We start from the raw sequence: 21,758 nt of genomic DNA, 5'->3' as shown, positions 1-21,758 counted from the left end.
TAATCATATTAATAACAAAATTAAGATCACTGGTTTTGTGCAAAAAGGTGCTTGATTGGCTCACAAAGTAATGAGTAACGTTCCTCACTAGAAAACTGCAATTTTTTAATTTTTTTTTTTTTAAAAACACACACCAATATAATTTTATCTGAACTACATTAGAAAATTGTTTTTCATGCACCAATTTCCTTATTTGGTGGAACCAAACTGGCCTCGAGTCGGCAGATGACAGGACTTGCCACTCTCATTGTGTTAACAAAAACATAATTTATGCTTACCTGATAAATGTATTTCTCTTGTAGTGTGTTCAGTCCACGGGTCATCCATTACTTATGGGATATATTCTCCTTCCCAACAGGAAGTTGCAAGAGGATCACCCAAGCAGAGCTGCTATATAGCTCCTCCCCTCACATGTCATACCCAGTCAGTCATTCGACCGAAACAAGACGAGAAAGGAGAAAACTATAAGGTGCAGTGGTGACTGGAGTTATAATTTTAAAATTTAGAACCTGCCTTAAAAAAAAAGACAGGGCGGGCCGTGGACTGAACACACTACAAGAGAAATAAATATATCAGGTAAGCATAAATTATGTTTTCTCTTGTTAAGTGTGTTCAGTCCACGGGTCATCCATTACTTATAGGATAACAATACCAAAGCTAAGTACACGGATGATGGGAGGGACAAGGCAGGAACATTAAACAGAAGGAACCACTGCCTGTAGAACCTTTCTCCCAAAAAACAGCCTCCGAAGAAGCGAAAGTGTCAAAATTTGTAAAATTTGGAAAAAGTATGAAGTGAAGACCAAAGTTGCAGCCTTGCAAATCTGTTCAACAGAGGCCCTCATTCTTAAAGGCCCAGGTGGAAGCCACAGCTCTAGTGGAATGAGCTGTAATTCTTTCAGGAGGCTGCTGTCCAGCAGTCTCATAGGGCTAAACGTATTATGCTACGAAGCCAAAAAGAGAGAGAGGTAGCCGAAGCCTTTTGACCTCTCCTCTGTCCAGAGTAAACGACAAACAGAGAAGAAGTTTGTCTAAAATCTTTAGTTGCCTGTAAGTAGAACTTCAGAGCACGGACCACGTCTAGATTATGCAAAAGACGTGTCCTTCTTTGAAGAAGGATTAGGACATCATGATGGAAACAACAATCTCTTGATTGATATTCCTGTTAGAAACAACCTTAGGTAAAAAACCCAGGTTTAGTACGCAGAACTACCTTATCTGAATGAAAGATCAGATAAGGAGAATCACATGTAAGGCAGATAACTCAGATACTCTTCGAGCCGAGGAAATAGCCATCAAAAACAAAACTTTCCAAGATAAAAGCTTAATATCAATGGAATGAAGGGGGTTCAAAACGGAACACCCTGAAGAACTTTAAGAACCAAGTTTAAGCTCCACGGAGGAGCAAACAGCTTTAAACACAGGCTTAATTCTAGCCAAAGCCCTGACAAAAGGCCTGGACGTCTGGATGCTCCGCCAGACGTTTGTGTAAAAGAATAGACAGAGCTGAAATCTGTCCCTTTAGCGAACTAGCGGATAACCCTTTTCTAAACCCTCTTGTAGAAAAGCCAATATCCTAGGAATCCTAACCTTACTCCATGAGTAACTCTTGGATTCGCACCAATATAAATATTTACGCCATATCTTATAGTAAATCTTTTTTGTCACTTTCCGAGCCTGTATTAATGTATCAATAACCGAATCCGAAAACCCACACTTTGATAGAATCAAGCGTTCAATTTCCAGGCAGTCAGCCTCAGAGAAATTAGGTTTGGATGGTTGAAAGGACCCTGAATTAGAAGGTCCTGCCTCAGAGGAAGAGACCATGGTGGACAGGACAACATGTCCACTAGGTCTGCATACCAGGTCCTGCGTGGCCACGCAGGCGCTATCCGAATTACCGATGCCCTCTCCTGTTTGATCCTGGCAATCAGCCGAAGGTAGCAACGGAAATGGTGGAAACACATAAGCTATGTTGAAAACCCAAGGGGCTGCTAATGCATCTACCAGCACCGCTCCCGGGTCCCTGGACCTGGATCCGTAACAAGGAAGCTTCGCGTTCTGGCGAGATGCCATGAGATACAGATCCGGTTTGCCCCAACGACGAATCAGTTGAGCAAATACCTCCGGGTGAAGTTCCCACTCTCCCGGATGAAAAGTCTGGCGTCTTAGGAAATCCGCCTCCCAGTTCTCTACGCCCTGGGATGTGAATCGCTGACAGGTGGCAAGAGTGAGACTCTGCCCAGCGAATTATCTTCGAGACTTCCAACATCGCTAGGGAACTCCTGGTTCCCCTTGATGATTGATGTAAGCCACGTGATATTGTCCGACTGAAATCTGATGAACCTCAGCTTTGCTAACTGAGGCCAAGCCAGAAGAGCATTGAATATTGCTCTTAAATTCTAGAATGTTTATTGGGAGGAGTTTCTCCTCCTGAGTCCACGATCCCTGAGCCTTCAGGGAATTCCAGACTGCTCCCCAGCCTAGAAGGCTGGCATCCGTTGTTACAATCGTCCAATCTGGTCTGCGAAAGGTCATTCCCTTTGGACAGATGATCCCGGGTGACAACCACCAGAGAAGCGAATCTCTTGTCTCCTGGTCCAGATTTAGCAAAGGGGACAGATCTGAGTAATCCCCCGTTCCATTGACTGAGCATGCAAGTTGCAGCGGTCTGAGATGCAGGCGCGCAAATGGCACTATGTCCATTGCCGCTACCATTAGCCGATTACCTCCATGCACTGAGCTACCGATGGGCTTGGAATGGAATGAAGGACACGGCAAGCATTGAGAATCTTTGCTAACCTGGACTCCGTCAGGTAAATCTTCATCTCTACAGAATCTATAAGAGTCCCTAGAAAAGGGACCCTTGTGAGTGGTAACAGAGAACTCTTTTCCACGTTCACTTTCCACCCATGCGACCTCAGAAATGCTAGAACTATCTCTGGTATGAGACTTTGCATTCTGAAAACTTGACTCTTGTATCAGAATGTCGTCTAGGTACGGAGCCACCGCTATGCCTCGTGGTCTTAGTACCGCCAGAAGTGAGCCCAGAACCTTCGTAAAAATTCTCGGGGCCGTGGCTAACCCGAAGGGAAGAGCCACAAACTGGTAAATGCCTGTCTAGAAAGGCAAAACCTCAGGTACCGATAATGATCTTTGAGAATCGGTATATGAAGGTAAGCATCCTTTAAGTCCACCGTGGTCATATATTGACCCTCTTGGATCATGGGTAGGATGGTTCGAATGGTTTCCATCTTGAACGATGGTACCCTTAGGAATTTGTTTTAAGATCTTTAAGTCCAAGATTGGTCTGAATGGTTCCCTCTTTTTTGGGAACCACAAATAGATTTGAGTAAAATCCTTGTCCCTGTTCCGATCGCGGAACTGAGTGGATCACCCCCATGATTAAGAGGTCTTGTACACATTGTAGAAATGCCTCTCTCTTTACTAGGTTTGTCGATAACCTCGAAAGATGGAACCTCCCTTGTGGAGGAGAGGATTTGAAATCAGAAGGTATCCTGAGATAAAATCTTTAACGTCCAGGGATCCTGCACATCTCTTGCCCAAGCCTGGGCAAAGAGAGAAAGTCTGCCCCCCACTAAATCCGTCTCTGGATAGGGGGCCCTGACTTCATGCTGTCTTAGGGGCGGGAGTAGGCTTTCTGGCTGCTTGCCCTTGTTCCATGACTGGTTGCCTTTCCAACCCTTGTCTGTAACGAGCAGTAGTTCCTTCCTGATTTTGGAGCGGAGGAAGTCGATGCTGCTCTCCTGCCTTGAAATTACGAAAGGCACGAAAATTAGACTGTTTGGCCTTTGATTTGGCCCTGTCCTGAGGAAGGGCGTGGCCCTTACCTCCCGTAATGTCAGCAATAATTTCCTTCAAGCCGGGCCCCGAATAAGGTCTGCCCTTTGAAAGGAATGTTAAGTAGTTTAGACTTGGAAGTTACATCCGCTGACCAGGATTTAAGCCAGAGCGCTCGGCGCGCTTGTATGGCGAATCCGGAATTTTTAGCCGTAAGTTTGGTTAGATGTACTACGGCATCTGAAACAAACGCATTAGCTTGCTTAAGGGTTCTAAACTTATGCTCAAGGCTCATCCAACGGCTCTGTGCAAATCGCCTCTTCCAGAGACTCAAACCAGAATGCCGCTGCAGCCGTGACAGGCGCAATGCATGCAAGAGGCTGCAATATAAAACCCTGTTGAACAAACATTTTCTTAAGATAACCCTCTAATTTTTTATCCATTGGATCTGAGAAAGCACAGCTATCCTCCACCGGGATAGTGGTACGCTTGGCTAACGTAGAAACTGCTCCCTCCAACCTTAGGGACCGTCTGCCATAAGTCTCGTGTGGTGGCGTCTATAGGGAACATTTTTCTAAATATCGGGGGAGGGGGAAAAAGGCACACCGGGTCTATCCCACTCCTTACTGATAATTTCTGTAAGTCTGTTTGGTATAGGAAAAAACGTCAGTACACACCAGGTACCGCATAGTATCTATCCAACCTACACAATTTCTCTGGAATTGCCACCGTGTCGCAATCATTCAGAGCCGCTAATACCTCCCCTAGTAACACACGGAGGTTCTCAAGCTTAAATTTAAAATTTGAAATTTCTGAATCCGGTCTCCCCGAATCAGAACCGTCACCGACAGAATGAAGCTCACCGTCCTCATGTTCTGCAAGTTGTGACGCAGTATCAGACATGGCTCTCGTGTCATCAGCGCACTCTGTCCTTAACCCAGAGCTATCGCGTTTGCCCCTTAATTCGGGACATATTATATAATACTTCTTTCATAACATTAGCCATATCATGTAAAGTGATTTGTAAGGGCCTAGATGTACTAGGTGTCTCAATCCTACGCATCTCCCGAGCGGGAGACGCAGGTACTGACACGTGAGGAGAGTTAGGCGGCATAACTTCCCCCTCGTTGTCTGGTGATAGTTTCTCCATCGGTACAGATTGACTTTTATTCAAAGCAATATCAATACAATTGGTACACATCGTTCTATTGGGCTCCACATTGGCTTTTGAACAGGATGAACAGTTTCCTCTGAATCAGACATGTTTAAAACAGACTTAGCAATGTAAACTAAACAAGCTTGGAAATCACTTTCAATAAGTTTTACAAGCAATATAAAAAACGCTGCAGCGCTTCAAAAATACAGATATAAATAAACAATTCTTAACAAGAAGTGTACTATTAGCAGAGGATTGCACCCATAGCAAAAGGAGGATTAACCCCTCGATACCCCAAAACGGATAAAACAGATATCAATTAAGATTTAAACGCTTTTAATCACAGTCAGCACACTGTCACAGATCTGCTGTGACTGATTACCTCCCTCACAAATGAAATTTGCAGACCCCTGAGCTCTCTAGAGACGTCCTGGATCAAGGAGGAAGAAGCAGAAAGACTGTGCAATAATTTTAACTGCGCAACAAGGCGCTAAAACAAGGGCCCTCCCACTCCAATCACAACAGTGGGAGCCCTGATATAACGGTTTCCATGCAGAAAAATATGTTAGCCATGTGGAAAAAATCATGCCCAAAGCGATTTATCACCAAAGTACCTCACAAAAAACGAATAACATGCCAGTAAACGTTTTATTAAAAAACATTTTTCAATGTCATGCAAAGCTATCACTAAGCCTGCTACCAGTCGCTACCACTGCAGAGAAGGCTTAAGTATTATTTCAGTGTTGTACAGTATTTTCTCAGTCAAATTCTAGTCCCTAGAATATAACTCTACTGCGCATACATTTATCAGCCTGATACCAGTTGCTACTACTGCATTTAAGGCTGTACTTACATCATACGGTAACAGCAGTAATTTTCTTAGTCAATTCCATTTCCCAGAAAATAAAGTACCGCACATACCTCATTTGCGGAGGGACCCCACATGCTATTCCCAGTCTGAAGTTACCCCACTCCTCAGAATGTCGAGAACAGCCAGTGGATCTTAGTTACGCCTGCTAAGATCATAGATAAAAAACGCAGGCAGTTTCTTCTTCCAAATACTGCCTGAGATAGGAAAAACAGCACACTCCGGTGCCATTTAAAATAAACTTTTGATTGAAGAATAGTTAATAGTTAAGTAAAAACTCCAGCTCCTCTCGCCACCTCCTTTGTTGAGGGTTGCAAGAGAATGACTGGGTATGACATGTGAGGGGAGGAGCTATATAGCAGCTCTGCTTGGGTGATCCTCTTGCAACTTCCTGTTGGGAAGGAGAATATATCCCATAAGTAATGGATGACCCGTGATGAACACACTTAACAAGAGAAATATACATTTTTTGGCATTAGCAAAATTAAACTACAAATTAGGGACAGCTATGTGGCAAGGTTAGGCTTGTGAAAAACTGCCCGTGTGCTCTTCCATTTGCAGGACTGGAAAAAACTAAAATTTGCAATCTTAAAATTACAGGAAAAGGGTAGGGAAACTAATAACAAAATAATAATGCAAAGATGATTTACTATAAATAATTAAGCATGCAAACAGCCATTAAGCTGGCCAGTATAAAATGATGGAAATATAAATGATTACTTTACTCCCACTCCACCTACCATCTTAAACTGAATGACTAAAAGAAAAAAAGCCTGGGGAAAAATAAGGGGACTGTAACGTCATACCCCTAGTTTAAAACTTTAACACACCCCCTGACTGCTGCTTCCATAACATTTATAAATTGGAAGACCTGCATACTAAGACCCATACCTGCATGCAGAACGACTATGAAAGCTTCCAAAAAAACAGGCAAAATTGCAGGCCAAACAAAAAAGGTGAAGTTAAGCGTAAAACATCAAGCTAAAATTCATAATACGCAAGAATGCAGGGAAGATAACGAGATTGCATCATCTACTCTAGACACTACATCCCATAGTTGCGCAGTTATCCGCACTTTTTTCTCCCTAAAAATTAACATTTGCAGACGGGGGTGGATTCTCTTGCGAATACTTCAAACATTTCTCTGCAAGAATAACTACAGTAGAACACTGCGTCTCCACAGCGGAGGATCTCCAGCGATCAGAAGCTATTACTATTGCAAACATACAGAAGCAAAACATGGCCCTTTCTGCTAAGATTGACGACCTTGAAAATAGGTCCCGCAGAAATAATATCCGCATTGTGGCCTGCCGGGAATCGGTACTGAGCTTGCAGAAATAACTCTACCAGCTCTCCTTAAGCTACCAGAGACTGCAATACCGCACCAAGTAGAGAGGGTACACCGGATTGGATCCACAGCAGGAGACAGGGATCTTAAAAAGCAACCAAGACACATCATGGTCAAATATCTCATTGATGAAGGATTAGGACACAGTGAAGGAACAACAATCGCCCTGATTGATATTCCTATTAGAAACAACCTTAGAAGAAACCAAGGTTTGGTACGCAAAAACCACCTTATCTGCATGGAAAACAAGGTAAGGTGAATCACACTGTAAAGCAGATAGCTCAGAAACTCTTCGAGCCCGAAGAGATAGCTACTAAAAACAAAACTTTCCAAGATAGAAGCTTAATATCTATGGAATGCATAGGTTCAAACGGAACCCCTTGAAGAACTTTAAGAACTAAGTTAAGGCTCCATGGTGGAGCAACATGTTTGAATACAGGCTTGATCCTGACCAAGGCCTGACTAATGCTTGAACGTCTTGGGACATCTGCCAGACGTTTGTGTAACAGAATAGACAAAGCAGAAATTTGTCCCTTTAAGGAACTAGCTGATAATCCCTTCTCCAATCCTTCTTGGAGAAACGGACAATATTCTAGGGAATCCTAATCTTACTCCATGAGTAACCTTTGGATTCACACCAATAAAGATATTTGCGACAAATCTTATGATAGATCTTCTGGTGACAAGGCTTTCTAGCCTGAATCAGGGTATCAATGACCGACTCAGAGAACTACGCTTTGAATAGAATCAGGCATTCAATCTCCAAGCAGTCAGACGCAGAGAAAATTAGATTTGGATGCGTGAATGGACCTTGGATTAGAAGGTCATGCCTCATTGGCAGAGTCCACGGTGGAAACCGATGACATGTCCACTAGGTCTGCATACCAAGTCCTGCGTGGCCACGCAGGTGCTATCAGAATCACCAAAGCTCTCTCCTGCTTGATTCTGGCAACCAGACGTGGGAGGAGAGGAAACGGTGGAAATACATAGGCCAGATTGAAGACCAAGCACTGCTTAGAGCATCTATCAGTACCCGCCTGGGTGATCACGGGACCTGGACCCGTAACGAGGAAAGTTTGGCATTCTGACGGGAGGCCATCAGATATAATTCTGGTGTGCCCCCATAGCGGAGTCAGCTGGGCAATTGCCTCCGGTTGGAGTTCCCACTCCCCCCGGATGAAAAGTCTGACGACTTAGGAAAATCCGCCTCCCAGTTCTCTACTCCCTGGTATATGGATTGCCGAGAGATGGCAAGAGTGATCCTCCGCCCATCGGATTATTTTGGTTACTTCCATCATCGCTAGAGAACTCCGTGTTCCTCCATGATGATTGATATAAGCTACAGTGCTGATGTTGTCCGACTGAAATCTGAATGAATTTGGCCGCAGCAAGCTGAGGCCACGCCTGAAGCGCATTGAAAATCGCTCTCAGTTCTAGAATGTTTATCGGGAGAAGAGTTTCCTCCGCGAGACCATAAGCCCTGTGCTTTCAGGGAGTTCCAGACTGCACCCCAGCCTAGCAGGCTGGCATCTGTCGTTACTATGAGCCACTCTGGCCCTGCGGGAAACACATTCCCTGAGACAACCACCAGAGAAGAGAATCTCTGGTCTCCTGGTCCAGATGCAGTTGAGGAGATAAATCTGCATAATCCCCCATTCCACTGTTTGAGCATGCATAGTTGCAGTGGTTTGAGGTGTAGGCGGGCAAAAGGGACTATGTCCATTGCCGCTACCATGAGTCCGATTACCTCTATACACTGAGCCACTTAATGGAATGAAGAGCTCGGCAAGTGGTTAAGAGTCGAATTTCCGACCTCTGTCAGAAATATTTTCATTTCTACCGAGTCTATCAGAGTCCCTAGGAAGGAAACTCTTGTGAGAGGGAAGAGAGACTCTTTTTTTTTGTTCACCTTCCACCGGTGAGATCTCAGAAAGACCAACACTATGTCCGTGTGAGACTTGGCTAGCTGGAAAGTCGACGCCTCTGAATTAAGATGTCGTCTAGATAAGGCGCCACCTGCTATGCCCCGTGGTCTTAGAACCGCCAGAAGGGACCCTAGCACCTTTGTGAACATTCTGGGAGCGTGGCGAACCCGAAGGGAAGGGCCACAAACTGATAATGCCTGTCCAGAAAGGTGAATCTGAGGAATTGATGATGATCTCTGAATAGGGATGTGTAGATACTCATCCTTTAAGCCACGGTAGTCATATATTGACCCTCCTGGATCAGAGGTAGAATAGTCTCCGAATAGTCTCCATCTTGAATGATGGTACTATGAGGAATTTGTTTAGAATTTTGAGATCCAAGATTGGTCTGAAAGTTCCCTCTTTTTTGGGAACCACAAACAGTTTTGAGTAAAACCCTAGCCCTCGTTCCTCTTTTGGAACTGGGCAGATCACTCCCATGGTGAGAGAGAGACACACAGAGAGAGAGAAAATTATTTTGTTTGCCTCTATCCTGAGGGAGGGCATGGCCTTTCCCTCCAGTGATGTCTGAAATAAATCTCTTTCAGTTCAGGCCCGAATAGGTTCTTTCCTTTGAAAGGGATGTTCAAAAGTTTAGATTTTGATGACACATCAGCAGACCAGGGACTTAAGCCCTAACGCCCTCGTGCTAAAATGGCAAAACCTGAATTCTTTGCCGCTATTTAGCCAGTTGGAAAGCGGCCATCTGTAATGAAAGAATTAGCCAACTTAGGGCCTTAATTCTGTCCATAATATCCTCTAATGGAGTCTCCATCTGAAGAGCCTCTTTCTAGAGCCTCGAACCAGAAAGTAGCTGCAGTAGTTACAGGAACAATGCACGCAATAGGTTGGAGAAGAAACCTTGATGAACAAAATTTTCTTTAGGAGACCCTCTAATTTTTTATCCATAGGATCTTTGAAAGCACAACTGTCTTCGATAGTATAGTTGTACGCTTAGACAGAGTAGGAAATAGCTCCCTCCACCTTAGGAACTGTCCTGCCACGAGTCCCGCATGGTGTCAGATATGGGAAAACATTTTCTTTAAAAAACAGGAGGGGAGAGTAAACGGAATACCTGGTCTATCCCACTCCTTAGTATATTCACAATCTCTTAGGGACTGGAAAAACATCAGTGTAAACAGGAACCTCTAAGTATTTTGTCCATTTTACACAATTTCTCTGGGACCACTATAGGGTCACAATCATCTAGAGTCTCTAATACGTCCCCTGAGCAATAAGGTGGAGGTGTTCAAGCTTAAATTTAAAGGCCGTCATATCAGAATCTGTCTGAGGAAGCGTCTTTCCTGAATCAGAAATTCTCCCTCAGATAACCAAATCCCTTACCCCTACTTCAGAGGGGTATATCGGATACGGCTACTAAAGCGTTGGACGGCTCAGCATTTGTTCTTAACCCAGAGCTGACCCGCTCTTACCTTGTAAACCAGGCAGTTTGGATAAAACCTCTGTGAGGGTTGTATTCATAACTGTGGCCATGTCTTGTAAAGTAAATTAATTTGACGCACTAGAGGTACTTGGCGTCAGTTGTGCGGGCGTTACTGGTTGTGACACTTGGGGAGAGCTAGATGGCGAACCCTCATTTCCTTCTGACTGAGAATCATCTACTGCTCTATTTTTAAGTGCTAAAATATGTTCTTTATAGTTTAGACATATCAGTGCAAGTGGGACATATTCTAAGAGGGGGTTCCACAATGGCTTCTAAACACATTGAACAAGGATTTTCCTTGGTGTCAGACATGTTAAACAGGCTAGTAATGTAACAAGCAAGCTTGGAAAACACTTTAATCAAAGCAAATAACACTTAGAAATAAAACGGTACCGTGCCTTTAAGAGAAAAAAAGCTGCACAAACTTTGCAAAACAGTGTAAAAAAGCAGTAAACTCAACGAAATTTTTACAGCAGTATCATACAGCCTTAGTAACTTTGCACAGCTATGCAAATAAACAATTAACCCCTTAATGTAAAAACCGGATTGACAAAACGTCAAAACCAGTAAAAAAAGAAACGTTCAGCACCTTGCCACAGCTCTGCTGTGGCGCCTACCTGCCTTTTAGGAACGATTTGTGGGGGAAAAACAAAACAAAACTTCTTTACAGCCCTTAAACACAGTAGGAACCTCTGGAGAAGCAGTTGGATGTCTCTGAGGAAAAGAAACTGCGCAACTGAGGCGCGAAAATAGGCCCCTCCCACCTCACTCGATGTTTTGGGGCCTAGCAGAAACACAACAGAGTGTTTCTTATACTAGCCATGTGGGTTAATAACCCTAAAACATGCCACAATGACCCCTTAAAGTCCCTCAAAAAACGTTATATTTGCATCTTTTCTAAATATACAAAAACGTTTTTTCCTATCAGTGTCACCAGTAACTAATGAGCCCTTCATGCAAGCTGGGATTCCTACCATGTGTCTGAATACAGCTTACCCTTCCCTCATGGGGATATTGCCAGCCTTTTCTAGAATTAACACAGTCTGTCTAGAAAAAAATTGACTGACCATACCTCAATGCAGTTTACCCTGCAAACCGTTACCCCAACTGAAGTTTTCCTGTACTCTTCAGCCCTTGTGAGAACAGCAGTGGATCTTAGTTACAAAGTGCTAAGATCATCATCCTCCTTGCAGAAATCTTCATCCTTTTTCTGCCAGAGAGTAAATAGTACACACCGGTACCATTTAAAATAAACTTTTGCTTGAGAAATAAAAAACTAACATTTTTGTCACTACACTCACTTCACCCCTACTAGTACTTAGAGTAGGCAAAGAGAATGACTTGGGGGTGGAGCTAAGGGAGGAGCTATATAGACAGCTCTGCTGTGGGTGCTCTCTTTTCCACTTCCTGTAGGGAAGGAGAATATCCCACAAGTATGGATGAATCCGTGGACTCGATACATCTTACAAGAGAAAAGATGTCACTCCATACTGCAAAATGCTTATTGAGCAAGAAAGATCGATAGCACTCTTATACCCGGCAAGGCTGAAGCTACATACTGCAGCAGGTCAAACATTTTTTGATACACCGCAACAGTTCCTTATCCAGATAAATTTGTAAGACAACAGGCAAGCCTCAGCAAGACCTCCTACATGAGTAAACCCAGGGTCTCCGAAATGTGTTGTGGTAATGATCTATGGATCTGAAGCTCAGCAGAGGAGACTCTGCGGCCTGACAAGTTATCTGAACTGTTATTAGATACCCGAGGAAATAAAATTCCTCAACCTGGTTTGTAATTCCACTTTTACATGGGTGAGGGAACCCATAAGTTTATTCCTATAATAGTCATAAGGAAAATGTTGTTAAATTATTGGTTTATTATTTTTCTAAGATATTTTTTTTAGTGCGATGATTGTTACTATTATGTCCTGAGAACAGTTAGTCGCAGTGAAGAACCAGACCTTAGATCCATGAGATTTCTACTACCTCACACACGATTTATACAGATTCTATGCTTTGTTTTGCAATGCTTGTATAGCATCTCCCCTATGTGTCTATTAGGACCGAAAGCAAATGACTTCTGCTACTATGACTTCACAGCACAGACGGGAAGGAATAAGGACTTGTTGGTCTGCACTGACGTGAGTTATCCATGCATAAATATCAACACAGAAAAACATGCCTAAAACTACCATAAATACGATCGTGGGAGGAATTACATCCCCCATCAAACGCAAAGCTATCATAAAATATCTTAAATCAAAGAACACAGACATAGCCATTCTAACCGAGACTCATCTCACACACAAAAAGAACACCTAAAACTTAAACAAGAATGGGTATCTGAAGTAATATGCACACCTTATGAGTCACGCAGATCTAGGGGAATAGCTATTCTTTTAAAAAAAAAAAAAAACACCTCCTATACAAAATTCTTAACAGATTTAGACACAGAGGGCAGATATATTATACTCCAAGTGGAAGTGCATGGCTTTGTCTGTGTACTCTGTGGGGTTTATGGTGCTCTAGAAAATAAAATGGAATTCTGGGAATCTGTTAGCAAAAAATGAATCCCATATATTACACTACCTCTCATAATTGGAGGGGACTTTAATATTGCACCACAGTCACCGTTAGACCGTTTCAAAAACCCTGATTCGCTTCCTACCAAAAAAAATTAGCAATAGATACTCCAAAATAGATTCCAAAGTTTTGGCGAAATTTAAAGGTGGACTAAATGTTAGAGACATATGAAGAGACAGAAACCCTGAAACAAAGAACTATATCTGTTTCTCAGCAGCCAAACATACCCTGTCACAAATAGACTATTACTTGATCTCTCCTCCCCTGATCGACAAAACGGCAGCAGCTGACATCTTTGATATAACAAAATCAGATCATGCGCCAATAAAACTCGCCCTGGATCTGAGCCCCATAGAAAGGAGTCCAAACAGATGGAGATTCCCAACTTACTTATATAATGATAAAAAATTCCACTCCATTATTAAAGAATGGTGGTACTTAAGAGAGGAAAATAGTCAACATTTGGATCAGCCAATGTTGTTTTGGGAAGCCGCAAAGGCGGTTTTAAGGGGCATTATTACATCATATTCTATTTGTCTTAAAAAATTCATACAGCTAAAATGGATCTGCTACTTTGTCAACTTCACAACGCATACACCAAGTACCTTAAAAACCCCACGACTCCAAATAAAATTAAATACTATGACACTAAAAACACAAGAGATACTTTTCTATTAGATAGCTCGTTATCAAAACTAAATAGGACCCCAGGCCTACTCTACAGATTTGGTAACTAGACCCAGAGAGACAATAACTAGTTTAAGAAAAGGAGAACGGATTATTACAGATCACTCAACCATTAGTAACGGGTTTGTAGTATACTATAGCAATCTATACAGCCCGACTGAAATAGACACCAACCTTAGAGACCAATTTTGGACAGATATTCCCCCAAAACTATGTACAGCAAACCTTGACAACTTGAATTCCCTAATTTCAACAAATGAGGTTCGCAGTGTCATCAACAAATTGCCCCTGGGAAAAACACCAGGTCCAGACGGCCTTCCAGGTGAATTTTATAAAATTCTTAACGCTAATATAACACCCGATTTGACAAAACTGTTAAACGATCTTCTTGCAGGGAGAACACACATCTGATAAATTGGTAGAAGCAAATATTAGCCTTATAGCAAAACCAGGGAGAGACCCAACATATTGCGAATCATATAGACCAATTTCACTATTCAACAGTGACTATAAGATCCCAATGAAGATTTTAGCAAATAGACTGGCAAAAATTTTACATGCCCTCATCCAGAGATCAAACCGGTTTTATCAAACATAGATCCTCAGTCTCAAATAAAAGTAAATTACAGCTAATTCTCTCACTATTGGGTAGCAAGTAATGACAAACTGACAGACACAACATTCCCGGAGGCCTGCCTGTTGGCAATTGACACAGAAAAGGCTTTCGACAAGGTGCTATGGGACCATCTATTCTTTACACTACATAGATTCGGAATTCAGGTAAATTTTAGTCAACTCATCGAAAACCTATATTCCCAACCCCAAGCTGCATAAATGATTAATGGAAAGACATCAAACCCATTCACATTGTACAGGGGTACCAGGTAAGGCTGCCCTCTATCCCCACTTTTTAATTCAACCTAGCGATTGAACCTCTAGCAATAAAACTGAGATCGACTTTGGAAGGTCTAAAAATAGGTACAGAAACGTTACATCTCTCCCTTTATGCAGATGACATGATTCTCATAATCCCAAATCCATCAAGTAACATCCCAAAAATAATGTCACACATTGAACACTTTGGAAACCTGTCGGGTTATCAAATCAATCATACTAAATCAGAATTACTATGGCTACACCTGGAGAAAGGGGAAATACCCAATTACAAATTCAAAATAGTTAACGATAACTTCAAATACTTACATTTAGTAATTTTTAAAATGGGTAAGAATTCAACCTCTTAGACCAAAGATCAACAAATACCAAATGCTAGGTTGCACACAGTTAAAAAGGATGCTAATTTGTTTTAAAAACATGAAGGCTTGGCTGAAGTGTTAACACCACAACAGAAATGTCTTGTAATCACAGTATTTAAATGTTGTCTACTGTCCCATTGCAATATGTATTATTTAGAACAGAGCTTTTCAAACTGTTCATGTTGACACACTTTTTAGACCTACATCATTTCGTGACACAGTAATTCAGTTGTACCAGCAAACAGGAGGTTAAACTAACTTGTTTTAAGAGATATGGACACATACATAAATTATAGAATAACAATGTATTTACAAGTAACAGTATGTGTGTAATAAGTTTAACACCAATATCTACTTACTATTTTAATGATCTGTATGAGGTTGATGGGATGAACATAGTTTCTGAATATTTAGTGGAATATTAGATAAAAACACTCGCATTTCATCATCAAGCATTTTTAAGTTTCTACTTCCTATCCATGTATCAAGAGCAGGAGCAGCAATGCACTAGTGGGAGCTAGCTGCAAAAAAACAACACTGACTTCTGACAACCTCAGCGTTTAAGCTGCTGCCCTTAGAGCTTTGCATTTCTGACTGACTACTGCCCACGCTGCAAACACACTGCTGTCCCACTCACTGGACTATATGTGCATTCACAAGCCGATTGAGGATATTACACGTGCAGACAGTAGCCGATGTGTCGCCAAAGGGAATAGTTTCAGTTCCGGCTGAGCTGTACCAATAGGTTAAGATGATCTGTGACCCACTAGGTATCAATCACGTGTCAACCACGTGATATGTGTAGCAGGCAGGCGGAAACCAAAAAAAAAAAAAAAAAGCAGGGACAGACCTACACATTGACGTGTTATGACAGTTTGGAAAGCACTGATTTAGAATTCTAAAATAAGTTTACCTTTATTTTTTCTTCATTTGTGCAGGGTATAGCTTGAAGTTATAAATCTTCAAGAGCAACATGATCTGGATTATTGTTCAGTGAAAGCTAGAGAAACAGGAAGTCTGTTTCTTGCCCATGCTCAGAAGAGGCAGAATACAACTAAAGTTATCAACATTTGAGCTCCATCTCCCTAAGGGCAGTGGCTATATTGACAATTTCTATGGCCTCATTTTGCTAGATTTCACCATGGCGGCACCCATTAGTAGAGGGAGGAATAACCTTAATACTATGCTTAATGTCCCTTTAAAGTATATCTCCCAACATTTCCCGGAGGTTTTCCAGGACAGGGAGGTAAAGAAGACATGTGGGTGTGGCTGTGACAGGAGGGGCAAGGGCGCAGGTGTGCTGTGGGTCCCTGAACTCGGCTATTACTCTTTAAAAAAAAAAAAAAAAATACCAAGACAACGAAGCACTAATTATAATGGAAATAAATTGGAAAGTTGTTTAAAATGCCATGCTCTTTTAAATACATTTAATTTCTTTTTTCACTGTCCCTTTAACTATAATGATATTGCACTGTACTTTACAGATATGTACCTTAAATACAAGTTTGGGCATCTTTGTTTATTTAAAAAAAAAAAACAAAAAACCCTATCAGAAAGAATTGAAATGGTTTGTCAGACCTGCCAGTACTCAACTTTTCCCAGGCAATCGATTTCTCAAATAGTGTTAAATATGCAATAAGCTAAACTTCATTTCTCATACAAGACACATTAATAGGGGAAGTGAACATGGCAGGGTAGTTTGAATGTGGTGTAGGGGAGGATGTTTTTGTGTGGGGTTAACAGGCAGTGAATTTCTGTGTACTATAAGTTAAAGGGACACTGAACCCAATTTTTTTTCTTTCATGATTCAGATAGAGCAATCAATTTTAAGCAACTTTCTAATTTACTCCTATTATCAGTTTTTCTTCATTCTTTTGCTCTCTTTATTTGAAAAGCAATAATGTAAGTTTAGAATCTGGCCCGTTTTTGGTAAACAACTTGGGCTGTTCTTGCCGATTGGTGAATTAATGCAATAAACAAGTGCTGTCCAGTGTACATAACCAAAAATTGGCTGGCTACTTAGCCTAGATGCCTTCTTTTTCAAAGACAGCAAGAGAACGAAGAAAAATTAATAGGAGTCAATAAGAAAGTTGCTTAAAATCGCATGCTCTATCTGAATCATGATAGAAATAAAATGGGGTTAGTATCCCTTCAATATTTATCTTTGTAACTGTTGCAGCTCTTTGTGTAACGGTCTCTGGAGTTTACTGACCCTTTCTCCAAATAGTGACTGATTAAAGGGACATTAAACCCAAACATTTTTTTTAATGAACATACAATTTTTAACAACTTTCTAATTTACTTATCAAATAGTCTTCATTTTCTTGTTATCCTTTGTTGAAAACCAGAGACGTAAGATCAGGAGTATCACCTTATGGCAACAGTTTTGCAACAATGTTATACTAGATGGCAGCACTAGTTCCTGTCATGTAGTGCTTTAGGCACGTGCAGGCTAACTAGGCATCTCTTCAACAAAGAATAACATGAGAATGAAGCAAAAATTTGATAAAACGTAAATTGGAAACTTTTTAAAATTGTATTCGCTATCAGAATAATGAAAAAAACATTTTGGGTTTAATGTCTCTTTAAAAAAAAAAAAAAAAAAAAGTCATTTTTGAAAGGGCTGACATCATTTGAAGGCAACTTACTTAATTTCTTCATTTACATGCTGTGCCCAAGAGAGAAGGGGAGGAGTGTTTGCTCTGAAGTGCACCTTTTATAGAAACGTTGGCACAGGTTAAAAGGACACTAAGCTAGGTTATCAGCTCATTTGTAATGGTCTCTACCTGGCTTTAGCAGATGACATAAGATAACAGGATAAACAGAGGTTTATACAGAGGGAGACTTAGGTTACAACATGGCAGTACCCATAAGTTTATATAAACTAAACTTTCTATAAAGTACATATGTAATATAAATTAAATCTGTATACCTGGAGCAGTTTATTTTTTAAATAACATTTTACGGATTTGCCTACTGCACTATTGGCTCCATTTGTCTTGTTGTGGGCAGCTGTGGTTCTATGTCATGAACTTTGGCGCTTTGGATTTGCGATGAGTGGGCGGCACTGAGAACCCTTTACTAAATCTCCAGGTACCCCAAGGGTACATGAACCACAGGTTAAGAAACTAGGCCTTTTTAACCCATTTCCTACAAATGCAAAAATGTTTATACAATGTGTTGTGTATCTCAATTACCATTAGTGTTGTGAAATGTGATTATGCAGAAGTAGAGGTGACCTCTGTCTATAGCAGTTCTTATCCTGAAACAAAAGTATTAAAACTGTATTCTGTTACCCCCCCCCCCCCCTCCTTTTAAACAAAATGTAGCTGAGCAAATAATAAAGAAATATAAAATAATGTCTCTGCCCAGTATTAATTTATGACCAAATCTTATTAAGTAATTCTTGATTAAAAATTAGTGAAGAGACCGTGTTACATTGTGCTTGAAAATTAATTTTAAAACGTGGGAAGTGAAGGGTTAAAAATTGAACGGGGTTATCTACAAAATGATAAAGTGTGTCAATAGAACAAAACTACTGTTCTAAGTTTAAATAACAGAAATACGTAAATGAAAACGATAGTTATAAATGGTTATGAGGATCTTCATTCACATTGTGATACGAGGACACACTGCGCGGATGGATAAATAGGTCGAGTAGCTAATTCGGCCAGAACACCGGTCAGACAGACAGACACACCGTAGACAGACACACCGTTAACAGACAGACACACAGCAGTAACACAGTAGTGTTATATAGATCCTAAAGAAAATCCCCGGATCAAAAAAAAAATCCGAATTTTTGCAAGCCTTTCATTACCATAGAAAACTGCAAAGCACGTTCCTCTTTGTCAGACAATATATTAATGTAAGGTGCAAACTACTCATATATTGCAAAATAGAAGAAACTAGCAGCAAGCACTAATCATCCATTAGATTCATTACCTTCTAAAGCAGCGGCTGCGAGAAACGCCCCATAAAATCAGCGGGAATAATAGTAGGGTCATCTGACTGACCAGCAGCGGACCCGAACCTTCTTACCCAGCTTCATAAATCTCATAATCATCTGATTCCTCCAGATCAAGCAAACATCCTGCATCGGCTCTTTAAAAATTATTAACCAATCACAGGGAAGCGGCTCTGACGGCGGCGAGCGTTGCCTAGGTAACGAGGATCCCTAAGCGCGCGCTCAGTCAGTAGAGAGTTTTTTTTTCTCATCATCAGTATACCGAGGTTATAATGTTTGAGCTGATATGAAATATGCTGTAAACAAGTGTGTCTGATGTTAAATATATGATATGCCTGGCTGTATGCTTGTGTTATGTATACTGATATCTTAATTTATTACACAATGAAATAATACACTGCTGTGAGTTTTAAAAAAAAAGGCGTGATGTGAAAACCTTGTCATGTAGCTTTAAACTAAGTGACTACGCAGGTTTATTTCACCATGGTCAAATATTTTCCAACTAGTATATTAATACATTTTTTTTTCTCTCCTAGAAATCATATTTTATTTTTCATAAAGGGTAAAGGAAATCCCCCAAAAACATTTTTCATGATTTGGTTGGACATATAATTTTTACAATTTTAATTCTATTATCAAATTTGCTTCATTATCTTGTTATCCTTTTCTGAAGGAACTGCATTGCCTACTGCCAGTTAGATGAACACTTCTAGTTAGCCAATCACAAGAGACAAATGTGTGCAAGCACCAATCAGCAACTAGCTCCAGCTAGTGTAGGGTATGTGTGTATACATTTTTCAACACGGTATAACAAGAGAATGAAGCACATTTGACAATAGAAATAAATGTAAAGGTGTCTTAAAATGACTTGCTCTATCTGAATCATGTAAGTTTAATTTTGACTTTCCTATTCCTTTAATGAACCATGCCATGGGCTACATAATTTTGTGTCTCTATACAAATAAATGATAATAATACAACTACCATTACTAATAACAATCGGTGTCCACAGTGTGGGGGGTAGGATTTTGCCCTTGCTGCATATGTTGCCTGTGGTATTCTAATGTTATGGGGCATTTTTTTCTGTGTTCGAGTTCTTACCTTTTTTTTAAAAAAAAAAAAAAAAAAAAAAACACTGGATCTGCATATTAACATGAATATGTTTAAATACAACTTAATTCACAAACAAAAGGTTCCAGAATTAATTTTAAAAGGTCATTTATTTAAAATTAAATTATTATTTATTTGTAAAAAAACAACAACCTTTCGTAATGCATGCTGGACCATACACGTAGAAGTCCCACTATAAGAGAACCTTTATTTCTATATTTATTCTTCATTATCTATATTGATCCTAAAAACTTAAAAAAAAATGGTAACCATACTACACTACATACTAGCTTGCTGGCAGTACCCTAGTATTGGTAGACCTTTTCATACAGTGTGAAACCAAACATGGCTGCTTAATGTTTGACAGTGAATTTATTCATAGTAAATGCAAAGGGTTTAATCACTCACAGTACATAATAAATCATTTAGAGCTGCAATATTCTTATATATCCTAGCACCTTGGTTACAAATTTCAGCTGGCACAGCAGTTCTACAAACACCCATCAACACTTATAAAATGTATACATTGCTGCTAAAATAAACGGCCAGGGAACGATGACTGATATTTCTAATTTTAAATTCATTTAGCTTATAAATTTGTATTCATACTCAATCAAGATTCCATTTCCTGCAACCGCCTAGTAACATTTGTCTCTGAAAGCTGTAGCTGCAAGAATACATCACAAAGGAGCGAGGGTTCATTGTAAGAAAGTTCTGCCTGACTTGCATGCTAATAGGAGCAGCACAACGAAAGGTAATTGAACAGCTGCAGAACTGTGTTGATGCAGCAAAATGTGTCTTGTAAGAAAAGTCATTCAAAAATTTTAGCCATCACCTCAGTCTTCATTTATATAAGAACAGTCATTCCATTTGAGAGAATTAGTATAATGTACGTCTTGCACTTAAAGTGAATGTCAACTCTCATGATAAAGTGCCCGTTTTTAAAAAAACATAATTTATGCTTACCTGATAAATTTATTTCTCTTGTAGTGTATCCAGTCCACGGATCATCCATTACTTATGGGATATTCTCCTTCCCAACAGGAAGTTGCAAGAGGATCACCCACAGCAGAGCTGCTATATAGCTCCTCCCCCAACTGTCATATCCAGTCATTCGACCGAAAACAAACAGAGAAAGGAGAAACCATAGGGTGCAGTGGTGACTGTAGTTTAATTAAAATTTAGACCTGCCTTAAAAGGACAGGGTGGGCCGTGGACTGGATACACTACAAGATAAATAAATTTATCAGGTAAGCATAAATTATGTTTTCTCTTGTTAAGTGTATCCAGTCCACGGATCATCCATTACTTATGGGATACCAATACCAAAGCTAAAGTACACGGATAATGGGAGGGACAAGGCAGGATTAAGCGTAAGGAACCACTGCCTGAAGAACCTTTCTCCCAAAAACAGCCTCCGAAGAAGCAAAAGTATCAAATTTGTAAAATTTGGAAAAAGTGTGAAGCGAAGACCAAGTCGCGGCCTTGCAAATCTGTTCAACAGAGGCCTCATTTTTAAAGGCCCAGGTGGAAGCCACAGCTCTAGTAGAATGAGCTGTAATCCTTTCAGGGGG

The sequence above is a fragment of the Bombina bombina genome, chromosome 2 (genome assembly GCF_027579735.1).
Source record: "Bombina bombina isolate aBomBom1 chromosome 2, aBomBom1.pri, whole genome shotgun sequence".
Lineage (NCBI taxonomy): Eukaryota > Metazoa > Chordata > Amphibia > Anura > Bombinatoridae > Bombina > Bombina bombina.
This window is presented reverse-complemented; position numbering follows the sequence as displayed.